Genomic DNA, 18,504 nt, shown 5'->3' on the forward strand with positions numbered 1-18,504 from the left:
GTTCAATTCAGCAACTTTCACATGCTACGTCACATCTATTTTGTAGCAGAAGTCACTGAACCTCCGCATTGCAGATGGTGCTGATAATAGTAGATAGCCACTCGATGATACAGATTCTGGACAACGAGGTCTAATTTTCGCTGAAGAATTTCTCAGTTCGTCCTTACACTGACTGTGTAGACTGTGTGCATTAGATGCCGAGACTGGACATTTGAATAAAATGGGAAATTACTATCTGCTTATTGGATTCACGTTGTTTCATTAGTAACAGTCGCTGAAGAATCGATTTTAAAACAGCAATTCAGAATAGTTCTGTAGAAGTGGAGAATCGACATGAGCCAGGTACCGACAATGTTCCTGCTGATCTTCTCGGTGTGCGAGCAATGAATGTGAAAGGTTGCCTCTATACTCTTATGTGTTGTACAAGTGAACGAGGGAAACTGTCCACAAATCTTAAAACAGACATTTGAATGTCCATCCACAGAAAGAAGAATGACTTAAAAAGAGAGAAAGTACTGAACATTTAAGATAGTTGTCCAGCGGAAATATTAACATTGTTTCCTCAAAAAGGTCAGGCCACATTTTAAGAAACTCAGTCTGGAATTATAAAAAAGTGCGGGGCTGGTGGTGGTTACGTGGAACACACACACACACACACACACACACACACACACAAACACCTGAAAACCAAAAAAAATTTTTTTCACTTTATACACTTTTGTAGTAGTATTTATGTAGAAATAGCTCTAAATGCATTAACAAAGTTATTGATAGTATTAATAAAGCTACATCCACATCATTTTTACAAGAATGCCTACGATCACCATTGAATAAGAGACAGAACCTGAAAATCAAATCTTCAAATACAGATGTACTTCATGTATACGAAATTTGAAAAGGTTTATTTTGTTAGTTATTCATAATGCTATCTTTACTTCTTTACTGGTATTAGTTTTGAACTTTATTTAACAGTGTAATTTGGACTGTCATTTTTAGCTTCACTTCACACCTGATCAGTTTGAAGCAAATTGTAAGGATGGTGTTAAGAAACTGAAATCTAATGTAGTACCCACTATATTTAGCCATCGTCCTCAAATTAAGGGACGAAAGCCACCAAAGGACAGGGGTGTGCAAAGGGAACCCGAGTGCACTTACACTAGACAGAGAGAGCCAGGTACTGTTTAAATACATATATGTAACTAAACACAGACTTATCTATCTTATTCACTACTAACTTTTTATGAAACTTAAATTTCTCGCGTTTTCGTTCGACAAAACATTTTTTTGTTATTATTATTAATACTATTTCTTTTCAGGCAATGAGCAAGTTTGCGTTCTTCCTCAAGAAGTTTTGCCGGATGTTCACAGTTCTGACGTCGGATTACCTCCTGAGAATGACACCGAAACGGAACTAGAAAGTTTGAAAAGGAAAATCCACATGTTGCAGAAGCAACTACACAGTGCGAATGGTAAAATTGGTACAATGGCGGCATCTGTGAAACCTTTTTTAAACGACGATCAGATCTCGGCACTGCAGAAAAAAAAACTATGCGAGGGACAAAGTGCTCACCAGAAATTATTAAGAAGGCTTTGAAAATTCGATTAGCTTGTGGAAGCGTTGAATACAATGCGGTAAGAGAACTGGGACAACCATTACCAAGCGAACGAACTCTACAAAGGAAACCTGAGTCTCTGGCAATCAGTCCAGGTATTTTGGAGGATTTCGTATCCGCTCTTAAAGTGAAGGTAGACACCACGAATCCTTTTGAAAGACATGTTGCAATAATGATGGATGAGATGAGTCTCACGCCAGGCCTAAATTACGTCGTTTCATCGAAACTCGTAATTGGCTATCCAACACTTCCAGCAGCTAATGGTTCGTATGAAAAACATGCTTGTCACGTCTTGGTATTTATGCTTGGTGGTCTAAGTACGCGATGGAAACAAATAATTGGTTACCATTTCACCGGGAAATCAATTTCAGGTAAAGAACTAAAGTCTTTCCTGTGGCAATTAATTGTGAAGTGTGAAGTGATTGGTCTGATGGTAGAAGTTATTGTATCAGGTATGGGTGGACAAAATCAGGCAGTGTGGGGTGAATGTGGTGTTATTGCTGGCCGTCATAATGAAACAAAGAATTTCTGCCAACATCCATTTTCTCCAGAGCGGAATCTGTACTTCATGCCTGACGTAGCTCATATCTTGAAGAATGTGAGGAACACCTAACTAATTCCGACCACTTTATCCTACCACGGCAAGCAATTGCAGACAATAATTTGACGGGACCGGTAGTCTCGATTGAGCCTATCAAGAAACTGTACGAGTTTGACAAGGAAAAGAAATTAAATATTGCTTGGGATTTAAAAGATAATGGCCAGGCCATTATGATAAAATTAAGGTTGGTGCTGCTTACGCACTTTTAAATCACAGCCTTGAAGCAGTGTTACATTATGCAATAGAGGAACATGTACTTGAAGATTCTGCCACGTCAACAGCGTTTTTCATAGCCACAATTTTCCGTTGCTTTAAATTAATGACCTCAAGGAACAGGAAAACTGCCATGAGTAGAACCGTTGAGGACATACACAATGATGTTGTACAGTTCCTTAGGAGTGTCATCTCGCTGTTTGAAAATTTGAAAATTGGAAACAGGGGTATCTGGAAACCTGTACAATCTGGAGTTATTCTAGCAACATGCACAGCTATTAATGTCCAGGGTTATCTTCTGAGCGAAAAAGGTTTCCAGTGTGTTCTGTTGTGCAGGCTGTCACAGCATGCTCTGGACAACCTTTTCAGTATGGTTCGAGCCAGTAATCCTGTTCCAGAGTGTCTCAGTTTCAAGATGATACTGCGGCTTATTGCTGTGTCACAGTATTTTCGTCCCAGTCGCCATGGAAGTTATCAGACAGAAGATGGTGAATTTCTTGTCGACTACTTGGAACACAGACGGACGTACGACGAAGCAGAAGGCACAGACGATGCAGGCTGGCTTGCAAGTGCGAATTCAGACGTAAGCGATGTTGAAGAAATGCCACCTGAGGAAGCACAGTCTCTACATTATTTAGCAGGCAGAACAACAAAGCAAGTGCAGAAAAAGTATTTGCTTTGTGAAGCGTGCCGAGAACCACTTTCACCAAAGGAGAAGTCTGAAGTTCGAAGACTCACTGAACTAAAAAATTACACAGCTCAAGACAGCTTGCAATGCATTTCCCAAGAAATATTTCGCATTATTGAGATGACAGATAAAGTCTTTCGTGTGGATGAAAAACTGTTCCTGGAAGCTAAGTTGTCCCTCCAAGCACTGGAGGCAGTTGCACAGAAGTCATTCGAGGAACTCATTCAGAATATTCCTTCTTCTCACAGTGTCGTGGAAAGAGTTGTGGATGAATTTTTGAAGACTCCAATTTAGGTTCTTCAGAGGAAATATAACTGCCAGATGCAGAAGGAAGCCACAGCAAAGTGCAGTAGTAGAAGTATTGGTATGAGAAATGCAGCAAAGGTATTTTAAGAAGAAGAAATTTATTGTCTTTTACATGTTTTAGCTAAATTGATGCACCGGTAATTCGTAATTTTGTGTTTTTTCTATTTTTAATTACAAATAACTACCATCATTTGTAACAAACAAGTATTAAAAAAGGAAATATGTAAATCGAAGTATGCATTTGTAATTTAATATGTACTGTAAGTCATGTGTGTACCTCAGAGACGATGACTGGACTCTATCGTTTAAGCATGTAATACTTTTCACAAAGGTCAGCGTGAGAAAAAAATTACTGCTAGCTATATTTATAAGCGTCTATATCTCACAGGGGAACCTCCCCATCGCACCCCCCTCAGATTTAGTTATAATTTGGCACATTGGATAGGCCTTGAAAAACTGAACACAGATCAATCGAGAAAACAGGAAGAAGTTGTGTGGAACTATGAAAAAAATAAGCAAAATATACAAACTGAGTAGTGCATGGGCAAGGTAGGCAACATCAAGGATAGTGCGAGCCCAGGAGCGCCGTGGTCCCGTGGTTGGAGTGAGCAGCTGCGGAACGAGACGTCCTTGGTTCAAGTCTTCCCTCGAATGAAAAGTTTACTTTCTTTATTTTCGCAAAGTTATGATCTGTCCGTTCGTTCATTGACATCTCTGTTCACTGTAATAAGTTTAGTGTCTGTGTTTTGCGACCGCACCGCAAAACCGTGCGATTAGTAGACGAAAGGACGTGCCTCTCCAATGGGAACCGAAAACATTTGATCGCAAGGTCATAGGTCAACCGATTCCTCCACAGGAAAACAGTCTGATATATTCTGTACGACACTGGTGACGGCATGTGCGTCACATGACAGGAATATGTTGTCGACCCACCTAACTTGCACACTTGGCGAATGGGTAAAAAGATTCTTCTACCTTGCCCGATTTAGGTTTTCATGTGCATGTGATAATCACTTCCAAAAAAGTGATGAAAACATAAGAGTTTGTCACATAAACTGCAACAAATGAATGCAACAGTTTCACAGTCGCACAGTTTTCCCTGTGCTCTGTCAAAACATATGTTTTTAACGTTTTCAAATTTTTCCGTGTCTAGACTGTCAAATCCTGCATATGTCCAAGCAAATATGAACTTGTCCTGGAATTTTGGAGAGCGAAGTTGATTATGTGTGAGTGCCTGAACTCTGATAATTGTCTGAAAATAAAAAATTAAAGTTTTCACTCGAGGGAAGACTTGAACCAAGGACCTCTCGTTCCGCAGCTGCTCACGCTAACCACGGGACCACTGCGCTCCTGAGATCGTATTATCCTTGATGTTGCCTATGTGGCCCATGGACTACTCAGTTTGTATATTTTGCTTGTTTTTTCATAGTTGCACAAACTTCTTCCTGTTTTCTCGATTGATGTGTGTTCAGTTTTTCAAGGCCTATCCACTGTGCCAACTTATAACTAAATCTGAGGGGGGTGCGATGGGGAGGTTCCCTTCTCAGTGACAGAGTAGCAAATTTTCAGTAAATTTCACAGTAGGCGCCGAGTTATCAAGGATGTAACGATTAATAACGATAGTTATTTGTTCACTTGACACGCTGTCGTATTCAGGCGAATTTTACAGTTCCGTCCACAGGGCTGCCCTTGCGTAGTAGGCCTAAAATGGCGGCGGCCGGCAGGTTGGCCCTACTCTCCCGTGTACAGGGCTCCAGCGTGGCGCTGGCAGGCGCGAATGCCGGCCATTTCCCACGCCGGACAGTTGCCACACTCGCCCCTTCGCCGGGTAGCGATCCCTCAGGTAAGGGACGAGCTTCCTCGTACCTCTTCTGTCCGCTTTCAAACCGCCGTCTCCACATCTTACTGGATACGACCAGTACTTAAGGGACCTTCTTCTTCGACATCTCGGCCAAATACAGAGCTTCTTTTGCGAAATCGAAATATTTATAACTTTTGGGAAACGAAAGCAATATCGACGATTATGTCAGTACGTAATTAGTTCTGCCAAGTATAAATATAGATCCCTCTGCCTGTACGGTAGCTTCCTTTCACGCTTACTAATTGCGATGGAAACACTCCATCGCCATGGGAGCAAAAAGAAAGGAACGATGTAAAGAGGATGCGAATTTATGCTAATCATTTCTTTTTGATCACTGCATTTGTGCCTACTTTAATTACTACAACTGCATGCCCAAAAGACAATAAGTAAAGAAGAAATGGGTATGTGAATGTGGGAAAAGAAGAACGACATACTCCATATTAATTTACTCTCTAAAACGCGATATCCCTTGCGGTGAAACATTAGTTAATGAAGTGTAGGGGGACAAAGTTCAAAACATGACTGAAAATACGTTCACTAAATACAGATAAGAACATCTATGATTGACATGTCATCTAAAGCCGACGTACATTTTTAAAATGTTAGAAATAGGGAAATGAGCCGGCCGGTGTGGCCGAGCGGTTCTAGGCGCTACAGTCTGGAACCGCGAGACCGCTACGGTCGCAGGTTCGAATCCTGCCTCGGGCATGGATGTGTGCGATGTCCTCAGGTTGGTTAGGTTTAAGTAGTTCTAAGTTCTACGGGACTGATGACCTCAGATGTTAAGTCCCATAGTGCTCAGAGCCATTTGAACCATTTTTGAAGGAAATGAAGTAATACAGAACGCTATGCTTGTAACGTACATTGTTGTTCTACATTCTTTAGCTCTGGTATTTACAGGGTCACAGAGAAAGCATCCTAGGTTTTCGAGGGAAAAGCTGTAATGGTAATTTTCTGCACTACAACAGAAACAAGAAGCACAAGTTAAGGAAAAATAATGTAATGTGCGTTCCAGCTCACAAGCGACATTGAAGCAGGTAGTTCCTGTGACTTAGTATGGACAGAGGTTGTATTCGACAACCGGAATAAATTAATAACTGGCTCCTTTTACCGACCCCCTGTCTCAGATGAAGCAGTTGCTGAAGAGTTCAAAGAAAACTTGAGTCTCACCACAAACAGGTACGCTACTCATACAATTATAGTTGGCAGTGACTTCAACCTACCTTCCATATGTTGACAAAAATACATTTCCAGACCACATTGTAGACATAAAACAACTTCCGTAACTGTTCTAAATGCTTTTTAAAATTATTTTTAGCAGTTAGTTCACGGGGCCATTCAAAATGCAAATGGTTACGAAAACACACTTGACCTCTTAGCCACAAATAATTCTGAGCATCACGACGGATACAGGGATTAGTGAACACGCAGTCGTAGCGAGGCTCAATTCCGTAACAAAGAAATTCACCAAAACTAAACGCGAGATATATCTATTTATAAAAGCAGCTAAACATTCGGTTGACTTCTTAGAAACATCCAATCCTTCCAAACTATGTAGTGAAGACCATATATGACTGAAGTTGAAAAAAATAGTATCAACAGCACTCGAGAGATTCATACCAAATAAATTAATTGATCCCACATGGTACACAAAACACGACAGAATGCTGCTCCAGGAGCACCGAGAAAGGCAAGTATAATTTAAACGAACTCAAAATCACCCAGATTCGTGAAGTTTTACTGAGGCTCGAAATTCGGTGTCCATTTCAATGCGAGATGCATTTAATAGTTTGCACAACGAAACTCTCTCTAGAAATGTGTCGGAAATTTCCAACAGATTCTGGTTCTATGTTAAGTAAACCAGCGGAAAGGGTCAGTAAGCGATGGGGAGGAGGAGGAGGGGGAGACGAGGGACCAAAACCTTCGGAGCAGGTAAAATCGTGGCAAATGTCCGCCGTGGCAAACGTCCGCACACCGGCAGGCGCACCGCCGCGCGGGATTAGCCGAGCGGTCTGAGACGCTGCAGTCGTGGACTGTGCGGCTGGTCCCGGCGGATGTTCGAATTCTCCCTCGGGCGTGGGTGTGTGTGTTTGTCCTTAGGATAATTTAGGTGAAGTAGAGTGTAAGCTTATGGATTGACGACCTTAGCCGTTAAGTCCAGTAAGATTTGACACACATTTGGACATTTCTGCAGACGCGCGACCGGCTGGCAGGCGGCAGCAGCGGCGCATCTCACCCTACAGGCGGAGCGGAGCAGAGCGACGCGAGGCGAGGCAGCGCAGCCGGCGGCAGCCGCTCTTATACACCTGCCGCGTGACGTCACGCCGGCCGGCTTATCTGCCGCGGGAGCACGCTTGCGCAATCCGCCCTTCGGATCCCAGAGGCACGTTCCATTCCCACGGGGTGTGATATGTCGCAATACACTCGATAACTGGATTAAACTCGACACGCTCGAGATTGAAAATTTTGTTTCGATGTCAGTTTGAACGACGTCAAACAGAACCTTTCGGCACTCGATGTAGAAAATGGTTCAAATGGCTCTGACCACTATGGGACTCAACTTCTGAGGTCATCAGTCCACTAGAACTTAGAACTACTTAAACCTGACCGACCTAAGGACATCACGCACATCCATGCCCGAGGCAGGATTCGAACCTGCGACCGGAGGAGTCGCGCAGTTCCTGACTGTAGCGTCTAGAACCCCTCAGCCATTCCAGTCGGAGACTAGATGTAGAATGACCGCGATTGTATCACAAATGATTGTCAGTCCGTTCTGCCTCATTCCAGTGAGTATCATGCCACGAAACGGACTCCCGAAATCTATTATAGTTTTTTTGACATGAGATTGAATACTTTGCCTGCTGATGGAATTTCTACAGCTGGAAGAACAGCGATTAAGGACACTTCTTGTGGATCTACTGCGTAATAACGAAGATACACCATTAAAGTTTGTAGGTGATTTGGGGTGTACAGGGGGCCACATTCAGTTCACGGAGCTGCCACCTCTGCCGTCAGCAGTCGCTCTACTGTGGCTGGCCAGCAAGCTGAACCCAGCTGAGGCGACAGGTTGCCCGCATCTCGTGGTCGTGCGGTAGCGTTCTCGCTTCCCACGCACGGGTTCCCGGGTTCGATTCCCGGCGGGGTCAGGGATTTTCTCTGCCTCGTGATGGCTGGGTGTTGTGTGCTGTCCTTAGGTTAGTTAGGTTTAAGTAGTTCTAAGTTCTAGGGGACTGATGACCATAGATGTTAAGTCCCATAGTGCTCAGGGCCATTTGAACCATTTTTTGAGGCGACAGGTGCGGCACTTGCCTCCACGGTGCTGCAGCTGTGAGCCAGAGGCCGCCGCAGTGGCTGCCAGGTGGTGGCGTCCCAGCCTCACAGCAACCTTATGGTACCTGCTGGACGATACATTGTCAATCACTGACCATTCCCCTCTTCCTGTTCCACTCGAGAATGTTTCAAGGGAGCAATGGCTGTCAGTACGCCTCCATGCATGTTCGACTCTCTCCATTTCTGCCTTCACAGTCTTTTGCGAGATGACTGTTTGTACATTCTAGGGACTTTGACAGTAAACCACACAGTGCTGTGGAGTGCGTCTCTTGCAGCGTCTGCCAGCACACCTGCCTGAGCGTCTCCGTGATGCTTGCGTAACGGAACGCGCTGCTCTTCTTTGGATCTCCGTTAATTCCTCTATCAATCCTATCTGCTCCGGATGCCAGACTGACGAGCAATAGTGAAGTATTGGTCGAACGGGTGTTTAGTGAGCTGCCTCCTTTGTGGGTGGACTACACTTCCAGACAGTCCTTCCAATTACCTTGTATGGTTTTTAAGTTTACCTGCCATTAGTTTCAGATCGCTCTGTACACACACATGTAGATATTTTATGGATGTAATTGCTTCCACTGGTTGTTCTGCAATCCAACAATCATCCAGTAGTCAGTCATTATGCCTATTTATGCGTAATAAATTACATCTGCTTATCTTGAGGGTCAATGGCCACTCCCTGCAAGCAAGTGTCGATCCTCTGTCTCTTGAACAGAACAAAACAGCAATTACAACCCAAAGTAGCAGAATATCGAGCAGGATTTAGATCAAACAGATCACGTCTGGAGCAAATTTTCAACCTCAAAACCATACTCAAAAAGCGGAGTCTCAGACAAAAAAGTGTAGTAAGCACATTTGTACATTTCAAAAAGCATACAATTCAGGAGACACGCCCTCACTACTCCAGATTTTCCAAGAGAGGCGATTAGATCCCAAAACACGAGAAATCGTAAAACAAACACTCATTGGCACGAAATCTAAAGTAACGTATATGGGGGAGATCTCAGAACCCTTCGACATTCAAACAGGTGTTCAACGTAGTTCTGGACAAAGTTATGGAAGAATGCGAGAAAGACCTCAAGACATGTGGGGTTTGGAAGCCTTTACGACTCGGCATTGCCAAAGACAATGTCTACATACCAGATCTCGCATTTGCGGAATACCTGGCAGTACTAACAGAGAATAAGCAGAGGGCAGTGAAACAGCTGGAAATACTCAAAGAATGTGCATAAAAAGTAGGTTTACAAGTTTCGTTTGAGAAAACTGAATTCTTTTGTTGAAAAACAGAAATTGCAAGCATGAAAACAAAATTCTGTAAAATTAACAGGGCCCGACATTTTAAATACCTTAGAGAATTCATTGAACCGACAGGTGTTGAAACAGTTCACATCAACATCGCCTCAACAAAATTAAAAAAGGATTAGGGTTAATCCAAAGCGTCTGCAACTAAAAATCAATGTCAAGAGGGACAAAAATTCGACACTACAATACTGTCATAAAACCAGCAATCCGCTATGCAAGCGAAACACTAACTCTTAACAGGAAACAACAACTTGAAGACATCAGAAAAGAAAAGAGAAAGATAATCAGCAAAATTCTAGCAGGAAGACGTAACAAAGGCGGTCACATGCTACAATCGATTAATACAACAGAAAAGTTTTCAAACATCGAAAATGATATTAGCAGAAGGCGAATGAAATTTTTTGGTCATCTCAGCCGACTACCAGAAAATCGATTGACGAAGAGAATAATAGATTATGTAGCCACACAAGAATTCCGCACCTCGGCTAGATGAAATTCGAAAGGACCTAAATAATGGAAACATAGGACTAGCTGACTTCAAGAAAGAGACACTTTCAGACACAAAGAAGACAAATAGGAAGCTATATCAGAGAAACCAAAAGAAAAATAGTACAGACCAAAGGGATCGGATGTGCGTAAACAGGTCTTTTCGGAAAGAATGAATGCGTATTGGAAGAACAAGAAGAACTCAAAGAAAATAATTGATCGAGTTATATGCTCAACTTTTTCCATTTCTGAGGAGAATTCTCCAACAATAACAACACTACATATATATATATATATATATATATATATATATATATATATATATATATATATATATATATATATATATATTACACTGTGATAAAAAAATCGGCGTATAATACTCCATAGTGGCCGGGCTGGCCGAGCGGTTCTAGGCGCTTCAGTGCGGAACCGCGCGACCGCTACGGTCGCAGGTTCGAATCCTGCCTCGGGCACGGATGTGTGTGATGTCCTTAGGTTAGTTAGGTTTAAGTAGTTCTAAGTTCTAGGGGACTGATGACCTCAGCAGTTGAGTCCCATAGTGCTCAGAGCCATTTTTGAACCAATGCACAGTGCTACTCCGAAGCTCGTCCTGTCCTTCCGTCAGCTCCACAGCACTGCAGGCAACGGGGCTCAGGTTGGTGCAGCGTTCCTCGACTTAAGGAAGCCATCTGACACTGTCCCGCACTGCAGCCTGGTGGAAAAAATACCGGATTGTCGAGTATCGGACTACATTTGCGAGTGAATTCAAGAGTTTCTCATAGGTAGAGCTCAAGCTGTCACTCTCAATGGAACAGAATCCTGAGATGTATGGGTAATGTAAGCAATACACTGAGGAAGAGTGTTAGTTTCGTTACTGTTTGCATTGTATATGAATGATCTAGTAGAAAGCGTCGGAAGCTCTTTGACACTGTTTGCAGGTAGTGCAGCTGTCTGTAAGGAAGTAGCAACGCAGTGTCTATTTCCACAACGACCTGCAGAGCACTGATGAATGGTGCAGGCTCTGGCAGTTGACCCTGAACGTAAATAAATGTACGACATCGCGCGTACGTAGGAGAACAAGTGCACTACTGTACAGCTACTGTGAGCAGCATGAAGGCGTAACTATTCAGAACGACTTTCAGTGGAACGACCTCACGAAACAAATAGCAGGAAAAGCAGACGCCAAGCCGCCCGGGATTAGCCGAGCGGTCTGAGGCGTTGCAGTCAAGGACTGTGCCGCTGGCCCCGGCGGAGGTTCGAGTCCTCCCTCGGGCGTGGGTGTGTGTGTTTGTCCTTAGGATAATTTAGGTTAAGTGGAGTGTAAGCTTAGGGACTGATGACCTTAGCAGTTAAGGCACACAAGATTTCACACACATCTGAACATTTTTTGAACAGCAGACGGCAGATTGAGAGGAAGAATCTTACGGAAGTGTAGCTCATACACGAAGAACCAGGCTTATAAGGCGCTTGTTTGGCCCATTGTTGAGTGTTGTTAGTCAATCTGGGACGCTTACGAGGTAGGTCTGAGAGACGAGAGAGAGAGTATGCAACGAACAGCGGTGTGTTTCGTCAGGTGATCGTTTAGTCGGCGCAGGAGAGCTACAGATATCATCAACAGACCCCAGGGGCAGACGCTACACGAGAGGTGTTTTCTATCTCGCAGTGGTTTACTACTGACATGTCGAGAGAGTACTGTATGGGAAGAGTCGGACAACGCCTCACTGCCTGTCACGTACATCTCGCGATATCAGCGCGCTCGAAAATTCTGGAAATCAGAGCCAGTGCATGTCTTAGCCACGTGTCTTACCTCTTCCCATGCGGCATCCGCGACTGGAAGAGGGGAGGGGCGGGTCAGTTCGTGCGTCCAGAAGTACTCTCCAGCGCCCGGAGTCACGTGGCTTGCGAACTGGTGATGTACGCGCAGTTTTATAATGTATCTCTGCACATACTATAACTTCTCATGCAAACGTGGAATTCAGCAACAGGCTAACATGACACTCTTTATCTAATTACTAGATATTATTATTGCATTGGTACCTATTTAAAGAGAGGTTTCTGTTTGCAAACGAAGCAAAAAAATACCGTCAGATTTGTTCCAGGTTTCCTCGCAGTCATCGTGAAGTTGCCCTTCCCTGTAGGTCACTTTCTTCGTCTGAGAATGCAGCCGGTGTTCTCCGCTAGAGTGTTTAGTGTGTCGAGGATATCAGCGACCTGTTGTGCCTTCTTGCGGAGGACACGTGGACACTGTAGTTTCTATAGAGTTTTCGCCTTCAGCACATCGTGCTGTGTTCAGCAAGTCAAAAATTCTCTGAGCCAGGCCCATGCCTGAGAAGATACGCCGTATTACTTCCTGGTACTAAACAACCTACAATGAGCTACCCTAGCTAATACATTTCTGTAGTGTAACAAGGTGTACACGTTGACCTGCGTGTGTTATTATCCACCCGTCGTGTGTGGTACAAGGGGACGACGTCTCACGTGACTGTTACTCTGTTGACGTTTGCCATGTCTCAGAGGGGGATTTAGTCCCATCGGAGGGTCTCCACGTCGGACTGCAGACCCCCCTGCAGAGCCTCCCCCCCGCCCCCAGTCCCCCTCCCCCCGTATCCCACCCCCTGCCGCCCCCCAAAGCCAGGCTGCTCCACACGCAGCCCTCCTGCACGCACACACCTCTCAGCTGCTCCGTCTCCCAAACCTCCCGAAATGGAGCCGTTTCTCTCCAGTTGGGCCCTCACTATTTCCGAACGGCGCAGAATCGCAAATCACTGGCCCCATTGCGCAAGTGTCGACACCCGATAACGGCGACTCGTTTATCAGCTCATCACAGGTCTGGAGTGTTGACTGCCAGGTGCCCACTCACGTTTCCAGATAAGTGCCGGCCTATCAACTTGAGATCAAGGTCTGTGCGACCTGCAAAGAATGCGCCTCTCTTTACGTATAAATAATGTAGAACGTTTTCACATTAAATTCGACATCTTACGTATTTACCAATTTATTGTCGCATGTCATCCCACCCACGTATCACAGCCCTAGAGCACCTCTCGTTTCTAGGAATGCGAAATGTCGGAAGGCTTTTACTGGCCGTTCCCACGTTGGAGGTGCGAGACTGAATACGCGCCGGCCGGACTGGCCGAGCGGTTCTAGGCGCTACAGTCTGGAACCGCGAGACCGCTACGGTCGCAGGTTCGAATCCTGCCTCCGGCATGGACGTGTGTGATGTCCTTACGGTTAGTTAGGTTTAAGTAGATCTAAGTTATAGGGGACTGATGACCTCAGAAGTTAAGTCCCATGGTACTCACAGCCATTTGAACCATTTTCTCTAATAACTTTAAATTCGCTCCTCGAAGTGATCGAGAGGCAAAATTCGGAATGAAAAATGCTTGAAAGTGCTATGGTTTCCCGTGTCTATCCGCTATGTAGCTCACAGCATACACCTACATCTACACAGATACTCCGCAAGCCAACGTACGGTGCGTGGCGGAGGGTACTATGTACCACTACTTGTCGTTTCCTTTCCAGTTCCACTCGCACAGAGAGCGAGAGAAACACGACTGCCTGTATGCCTACGTGTGAGCCCTGACTTCTCGTAATTTATCTTTGTGGTCCTTAAGTGCAGTGTGTACTGGTGGCTCTAGAATCGATAGGCAGTCAGCTTCAAATACCGATTCTCCAAATAGTATTTCTCGAAATAACGTCGCTTTCCCTCCTGGGATTCCCACTTGTGTCCCCGGAGCATCTCCGTAACACGTGTAGTTCGAACCTAGCGGTGACAAACCTAGCAGCCCGCCTCTGAATTGCTTCGTTGTCTTCTTTCAGTCCGACCTGGTAGGGATCCCAAACCCTCCAGCAGTACACAAGTGTACGTCGCACCAGCGTCCTATTTGTGCGATATTGACTGTGGGTACTGAAGTCTTCACGTCTCAAAATCCAGTCGCGAAAACCCAGACAGAGGGTTTTTGTCTTCCTTCCTGACGTCTTCACATTAGCTGCACAGGCCGCGAGTCTGGGTTTCGATGCTTTCGACGCGGCACGCCGAATGAAACAGACGTGCGAGGCAGGACACATTTGTATATCTCATGCAAGAACTGTCAAATATAAACGTACCTCAGCGGGCCGTACATTTATTACAAATTAGACCATTTCGAGAAATTTCGCGTAAGTATACAGGGTGGTCCAATGATAGTGACCGCGCCAAATATCTCACGAAATACGCATCAAACGAAAAAGCTACAAAGAAGGAAACTCGTCTAGCTTGAAGGCGGAAACCAGTTGGTGCTATGGTTGGCCCGCTAGATGGCGCTGCCATAGGTCAAACGGATATCAACTGCGTTTTTTAAAATAGGAACCCCCTTTTTTATTACATCTTCGTGTAGTACGTAAAGAAATATGAATGTTTTGGTTGGACCACTGTTTTCGCTCTGTGATAGGTGGCGCTCTAATAGTCACAAACGTATAAGTACGTGATATCACGTAACATTCCGCCAGTGCGGACGGTATTTGGTTCGTCATACATTACACTTGTTAAAATGGACCGTTTACCAATTGCGGAAAAGGGTAATACGGTGTTGATGTATGGCTACTGTGAGCAAAATGCCCAACAGGCGTGTGCTATGTATGCTGCTCGGTATCCTGGACGACATCATCCAACTGTCCGGACCATTTCACCGGATAGTTACGTTATTGAAGGAAAGAGGGAGTGTTCAGCCACGTGTGAAACGTCAACCATCACCTGGAACAAATGATGATGCCCAAGTAGGTGTTTTAGCTGCTGTCGCGGCTAATCCGCGCATCAGTAGCAGACAAATTGCGCGAGAATCGGGAATCTCAAAAACGTCGGCGTTGAGAATGCTACATCAACATCGATTGCACCCGTACCGTATTTCTATGCACCAGGAATGGCATGGCGACGACTTTGAACGTCGTGTACAGTTCTGCCACTGGGCACGAGAGAAATTACGGGACGATGACAGATTTTTTGCACGCGTTCTGTTTAGCGACGAATCGTCGTTCACCAACAGCGGTAACGTAAACCGGCATAAATGCACTATTGGGCAACGGAAAATCCACGATGGCTGCGACAAGTGGAACATCAGTGACCTTGGCGGGTTAATGTATAGTGCGGCATTATGGGAGGAAGGATAATTGGACCCCATTTTATCGATGGCAATCTAAATGGTGCAGTGTATGCTGATTTCCTATGTAATGTTCTACCGATGTTACTACAAGATGTTTCACTGTGTGACAGAATGGCGATGTACTTCCAACATGATGGATGTCCGGCACATAGCTCGCGTGCGGTTGAAGCGGTATTGAACAGCATATTTCATGACAGGTTGATTGATCGTCGAAGCACCATACCATGGCTCGCACGTTCACCGGATCTGACGTCCCCGGATTTCATTTTGTGGGGGAAGTTGAAGGATATTTGCTATCGTGATCCACCGAAAACGTCTGACAACATGTGTCAGGGCATTGTCAATGCATGTGCGAACGTTACGGAAGGATAACTACTCGCTGTTGCGAGGAATGTCGTTACACGTATTGCCAAATGCATTGAGGTTGACGGACATCATTTTGAGAATCTATTGCATTAATGTGGTATTTAAAAGTAATCAAGCTGTAACATCACGCATTCTCAGAAATGATCACAAAGGTACATGTATCACATAGGAACAACCGAAATAAAATGTTTAAACGTACCTACGTCCGGTATTTTAATTTAAAAAGCCTACCTGTTACCAACTGTTCGTCTAAAATTGTGAGCCATATGTTTGTGACTTCTTCTCCCCAATCCTATTCAATAAAGAGAAGTTTGTGGCACAACTTGACCAGAAGAAGGGATCGGTTGGTAGGACATGTTCTGAGGCATCAAGGGATCACCAATTTAGTATTGGAGGGCAGTATGGAGGGTAAAAATCGTAGAGGGAGACCAAGAGATGAATACACAAAGCAGATTCAGAAGGATGTAGGTTGCAGTAGGTACTGGGAGATGAAAAAGCTTGCACAGGATAGAGTAGCATGGAGAGCTGCATCAAACCAGTCTCAGGACTGAAGACAACAACAACAACATGTTTGTGACTATTACAGCGCCACCTATCACAAAGCGAAAAAAGTGGTCCAACTAAAACATTCATATTTGTTTACGTACTACACGAATATGTAATAAAAATGGGGGTTCCTATACGCAGTTGATATCCGTTTGGCCTATGCCAGCGCCATCTAGCGGGCCAACCATAGCGCCTTCTGGTTTCCGGCCGTGGGCCAGGAGAGTCACCCCGTGGGCCAGGAGAGCAGGGGGCAGCCTCCCCCCCCCCCCCCCCCCCGTGTCGCTCAGGGGGGATGCTAAGTTCACCCAACCTGGATATGATGTGACGTCATTATGACGTATATACGCTTTAGTCGATTAACACACCTATCGACTTTTACGAACGTTCCAGATTCTAAACTGTCGTCAGCTAGTGGTTTGTTTTGACAGGTGCGATTCTGAAAACAGCTCAATGTGGCAGCGTATATGTGTTTCGCCAAAATAAAATTAAAAGAGCTGGATATTAATAGAAATATTCCCCGACCGTGGCCTTGAAAACACCATGGACAACACGTTTCGTAAAAAAGTGAAGTCTTCTTATGTCCCGACCAGATTAGATTGTGTGATTGTTGTATTGAATGCTTACGCCGAAAATAATATTTATTTATCATCAACATTTTAGTATGGTTTCATACAATTGGTCTTGTCAGTACATATTAGATTGTAGCAGCATACTCTTGCTGACTTTTTTTCTTAATTTATATAGCTGAAAGAGAACTCGGGCAAGTTTGTTAGCTAAGTAATTCACATGTCCATCCCAAGAGAGTCTTTTATCAACCATAATTGCAAGTAATTTTACACTTGGACCGCAGAGACAGGTACCTTAGTGTCCAGTAATGACTGGTGTGTAGAATGATTGAATTTCGAACTTAAAAAGAAAAATATGAGGCATTGTTGAAGAAAAATCGTCGACCGGAGATGAAATACGAGGGGAAGTGGATTTCTCAATGTAATCTTAACCAAAGGTTAGTGTCTAGTACTGATTGACGTATGAAATGATTGAATGCAGTGTCAAAGCATTCCATGGTGGTATGATAATCCAGACGTACTGTATATTATGTCATGTATACAGCCACAATAGTTTTAGCATGTACCTGGCCATTTCAGTGTGGTTTATGTCAGCAGTATAATTTGCTAAGACAAGATTATGCAAAATACGAATTGCATCACAACATGAGCGGATAGGCACAATAATTAGAGACGAAGAAATGAAAAACATCGCACAGGACACAAACACAGTACAATACACGATTTAAACGCAAGGAACGCAAAACACATCTAAACGAATGGCGCAGAGCACAGCGCTACCCTGTCACAACCTCTCGAAAGTTCACAAAAGTCGATATACGGTTTATATCGTTTTCGATGTAGCGTGTATACGTCATAATGACGTCACATCGTATCCAAGTCCGGTGAACTTAGCAGCTGCACCCTGTGTGCCAGGCTGCCTGCGGCTCGGCAGCCGCTGCCCAGGCTGGAAAGTAAGCGCAGCGACCAACTATACGGCGAGTGCCATTTGGAAACACTCGAGTGAAGGCCACGGCAACACTGAAAAAGGGTAAAATTGTCCAAAAAATGTATCCAGCTACAGGAAGTACAGCTACCACTTTGACACGCCACGTAAAATCTGTAGACACTGCTGGATATGGAGAACCAGACAGCTCAAGCATGAAGTCACGCTTCCCCTTCCTCCAGCTCAGCTACGCTACGGGGAACTAAAGAACTGGAAATTTGATTACATTTTTCGGTAAGAAACGAACAGCAGTATACGATGAACGTAAATCAAAAGATATTGACTATCTTATTACTGAACTGACTGCCATTAATTTTGCGAAAGATGTCGGCTTGTAACGCTTAATAGAATTAAAGACGCCATGCTATCACTTTGCAGTATGTCATTCGTTTTTGTTTTGCATTATACCTTACAGTCGTCAGTTACATAAATAGCTTAGAATAAAACCAAATTTTTATTTAAATAAATAACCGGAGTATTTCATATACTGGGCTTCGTTAATCATAAGC

General features: G+C 44.2%; 1 protein-coding gene across 1 annotated transcript in view; it reads right to left on the bottom strand.

The window, feature by feature from the left end:
• LOC124553488 (BTB/POZ and MATH domain-containing protein 3-like) overlaps positions 1-18,504 on the bottom strand; it is a 100,316-nt gene that overhangs the window by 21,249 nt on the left and 60,563 nt on the right. The gene's annotated exons all lie outside the window — the stretch shown is intronic.

Source organism: Schistocerca americana, chromosome 11, assembly GCF_021461395.2.
Source record: "Schistocerca americana isolate TAMUIC-IGC-003095 chromosome 11, iqSchAmer2.1, whole genome shotgun sequence".
Taxonomy (NCBI): Eukaryota; Metazoa; Arthropoda; class Insecta; order Orthoptera; family Acrididae; genus Schistocerca; species Schistocerca americana.